At 38.6% G+C, this 4,409-nt stretch overlaps 1 non-coding gene across 1 annotated transcript; it reads left to right on the forward strand.

Annotated features, from left to right (window-relative positions):
* Positions 1 to 4,037: 4,037 nt before the first annotated feature.
* On the forward strand, positions 4,038 to 4,110 carry TRNAM-CAU (transfer RNA methionine (anticodon CAU)). Its single transcript has one exon. It is a non-coding gene; the product is annotated as a tRNA-Met (tRNA).
* Positions 4,111 to 4,409: the final 299 nt, after the last annotated feature.

Genomic DNA, 4,409 nt, shown 5'->3' on the forward strand with positions numbered 1-4,409 from the left:
GCAAGGTAGAATCAGAGTCTATGACACAGAGATAAACCAGTGAGAACTCAGAAACATGGAACAAAATTGATCATACATGGTCTGATTTGACATGTGCTTGAATACATAGAGGTTATAATGGGAACGAAGATGGGAAAGTTCCATGAGATCAAATTGTGGAAAGTCTTGATGTCAACATAATAGTGCAGACTTTACTTTGTATACCATAGAAAGTCATTGAAGACTACTGAGCTAGGAATATGAGCTCTACAAATGAAAAGACTTTTCTGTCTCTTCAACCCTTACAGTCATATATTTGATGAAAGAATCAATGAACTGCCATCATATAGTCAAGGCTTTGTTTTAGGAAGGCAGCAATGCATAAAATGAGTTATAAAAGGGATTAGGGAAAAGGAATCCAGTTAGGAGGATGTTGTGTTCAATCTGGAAATAAAACGGGATTTCTACTAGACTACTGGAGTGGGAATAGAATTCAAAGGAAAGACATGAGACTCACCATTAATGAAGTATGGTCAACACCTGTTGTCTCACAGGCTATATGGGGAAAAGTGAAAAAGGAGTTAGACATGGAATTCAAACTTAGAACTTAATGAGAAAACAAGACACTTAACAAATATTTGATTCAGGAGTTAGAGTTGATTTGTTCATATATTCAAAGAATATTTTGGAGGGACGATTGTGTGCCAGGAAATTTTCTAAGACATTTGATGTACGTCAGATACAAAACAGACAAAATCCCTGCTCTCCCTTTGTTTACATTGTACAATAGATAGGAAGAGGATAAACTATGAAAAAGAAACAATGACTGGATTAATTATTTAATATATTTAGTTGCTATAAAGAATAGAGCATGATTGTGGGATTTGGGGTGCAGTGACAGGGAATAATTTTAATTATGGTAGTAAGGGGAGGCATTAGGTTAAGGGGATATTTGAGGAAAGAATTGGGGAGGTAGAAGGGCTAGATGTCTGAGATCTTGGAAAGAGGGACTCTAGAAGTTGTTTGCTTTAAGTTTATAGTAGATGGAGTATGAGTGGATAAGAAAAAAGAACGACTTTCTCTTTGCTATTCGAAGACAGAAGGCAGCACTTCAGGGAACATCTACATTTAATAGCTGAAAAATGCCAGAATAATTATGAAGGGACAGAGGAAAAAGATTTATACTCATTTAGAGATGAACATATGACACTGTTTTATCTGATTTAAAACATTTCCTTGCCTAGAAATTAGATCCAAGTATTTAAAGCACCTTTCAAAACAATCCAGTTTCTCCTTAAGCCGAGGAGAAAGAACTGGTTGTTTTCCACGACGAGTCTTCTGTGAACCTTTCAACTCTCATACAATGGAAGAAGCTAGAGGACAAAACTCCAGTTGTAAATACAGTTTGGGAGTGAAGTTTCTAGTTTTGGTCTATTATTTCTTATACCTTACCAGGACACCAATAATAGAACTTGGCACATAGAAGATTCTCAGCGTATGTTGGTTGAACTAAAATCAAGCTATCAATATCTGATTTGGGGAGGAAGTGTTGATAGTAAGGCTATTCAACTACTACTTGGCAAAAGAGACTTGAGTGATGCCAACTCTGACTTAGGGGCTCCATCCAGTGTGGGCGTACCATCTGCTGATTCCAGGACCAGAATGACCTTCCCATACAGGGTATAGTCTCCAGAAAGTCATGGGATTCAGTTCCCTTCCTCCAGGCATTTAGAATCTAAAACATCAAAGCTAGTGATTATCTGTTCTCTTCCATTAAGGAGATTCTAAAACCTTTTACATCTTTAAGACAACGCTTTATATTGAACCAGACCTCTTTTAATGAAACTGAAGTTTATTTTCAACAACTCTCATTGTGTGTTTGAGTATGTAAGAGATCCTAACATTTACATATTTTTTTGACTACAAACCTATCAGTATGTTCTCAAAAGAAACCATTTTCTGCTGTATGCTGAAGTTAATGAAATGCTGCACTTTCAGGCCAGCTTCATTTGCAATCCACTTAAACTTTAACTTTTTAAATTTGATTTTCAAAACTTCTGTAGCTAGATGGACATAACCTTGAGATTTGGTTCTGTAGAAATTTTCCCTCTTGATTCTTTTGCAGGTGAGCCAAAGGTAGCACTAGCAATAGAATCTGGATTCTACACACAAGTAGGAGAAAAAAAAAACTGCTCTCTATTTTTTTTTTCAACTGAGTTTTGAAAGATTTCATTGAGTATTTTCTCTGTTCAGATAAGGGAGCCAAAGGCTATGATAGCAGCTTGTCTGGATTAGAAGGTTGATTGTTTGCACTCTTGTTTAGTTTTGTTCCTTAATGTAGACCAGGATGTCAGGGGTTTTCTGTGAGAGTCACTGAGGGGAGCAGAGATGCAGGGTGGGGCCTGGCGAAGACTGTGAGGTACGCGTGGGGGCAGTGAGGATGAGGGGGATGGAAACAGAGATCAAAGAATCATCCTGAGCTTCCCAGCAGAAAAGCCTTTGGCAACTCTTTGATGTCCAATTTGCCCTCTGCCCCCAATCAAAAGTTTGTCTGGGGGCCTGAGTGAGAACGGATTCTGGTAGGGCCATTTTATAGGTCTGGGAGGCACATAGCATCTTTCGAGTACCTTCTAAAAGAGATGTGCAGGAGAAATTACTTTACTTCCTGACCTTTGGGAGCTTACACCCTAGTTCAGTAAGCAAAACCTTGAGTGTCTTCATCAATCAACTTTGTCACGTTCCTCCAGCGAACAACAGAAATATTTGATTGTGTCATGACTGATTTTTTAGCCTGAACTCAATAGTTTGCTAAATCAATTATTCCCAGGAATAAAAAAGCACCGGTGCACAACATCATCCTTTTGTCTGATAGGGTGTCCGCCTCAGTCGTGTTTCTGTAATTGACCCTCTTTTACTTCCCTGTGATCTATGTCTGGTGTTTTGTATTTTGTATTCAAAGCAGGTGTGAGTTTTATACATTATGGTCATATGTGTATATTTTTTTCCTCTCAGCAACAAAAATAATTGTCTTACCTGCTCTCTGTGAACAACATAGGCTTCGGAAACCTTAAATTCAGGGCTCTTGAATGGATGATTCTGAGTAAACATCACAGACAGTACAGGACTGATAACTGCAAAATGACAGCTCAGATAAGCTGCCAGTTAAAAGGCAAACAATCAGCGCTCTGAAGTAAAGCAGCAACACTGAAGATGGGTAGATTTGCACATTAAATAACAATTATGTAGTTTCCTTTAAAATGTCCTTCCTCCATGAAGTTAGCTTCACACTGAATTTACACCTGACACACAGACAGCCCTACAGAGAAGTGAAAAATAGATGAACTCCCTTACTCTGTGCACCCGGGTCTGCCAGCTTCTGTTTCTTTGTTCTGGCTTCCAAGGCTTGCACCTAGCGTGATTCTTTCACCTACCAGGACGAGAAACGCATTCATCTTTGCTTTCATCTTAACTAGTTAGTAGAAAACACAGAGAAGATCTATAGGGAAAATCACCCAAAACTCCTAGTAGCTTTGCAAGGTTACAGAAATTACCTTATGTCATTACCTGCCTGGAATGACATGGTTGTTCAACCAGGACCGTGTTAGCAAGTTAAATACAGGTCTTCAAGAAAATGCTAATTTTTTTTTCTGAACAAAGAACAAAATGGAGCTGTATTCTTCTCAATTAAGTTATGTTAAGTTTCGGGACAATAAGCTACATTTTGCAATCCATCCTCTTCCAGAAATGCTTCCACCATGTCCTCAGTCCTTTCCTGGATCTTGAAGGGCAAGAGGGAATACAAATGAAAGGTTGTGTGAAAACCCTGGTTAGTTTTACTTTATCCCAGTGTCCTGTGTCTCTGCACTAGAACAGTCCAGCTATATGATTAAAGCAACTTTAATTTTGAAAGCCAATTCGAGCCAATCATTAAAATGTACTTTAAAAACAGTGAAGGAAATTTGATGATTCGTGTATCCGGCCAGTTTTCAGTCTTCAAAGGAAAACGTTGTCTGTTGTGTCAGGAGAGGGACGCTCACAGAGCAAGGGCTCCCTCACCTGCCTCCTTAGCGCAGTAGGCAGCGCGTCAGTCTCATAATCTGAAGGTCCTGAGTTCAAACCTCAGAGGGGGCAGTTGTGTTTTGCCCTCATCCTTGCTTTGCCCATCGTCCCCAGGAAGAGAATTTTCAGGATAATTTCCTTTCAGCGATTTTACATTCCTCTTAGTAACATTACTTTCTCTAATTAATATTAGTTAATAGAAGTTAAAATGGAAATGAAGAGGTGACTAGTATCAAAGAATAAGCCAGCTGAAAGTTATTATAATATCACAAGATTTCAAAATTCACGTTGAATATTTCATCTAAGACATTGTTTCGGGTAGGACGTGCTCCATGAATTGAGATTATAAAATGAAGTGGACATAAAACTGA

Source organism: Vicugna pacos, chromosome 25 (assembly GCF_048564905.1).
Source record: "Vicugna pacos chromosome 25, VicPac4, whole genome shotgun sequence".
In the NCBI taxonomy this organism is placed as follows: domain Eukaryota; kingdom Metazoa; phylum Chordata; class Mammalia; order Artiodactyla; family Camelidae; genus Vicugna; species Vicugna pacos.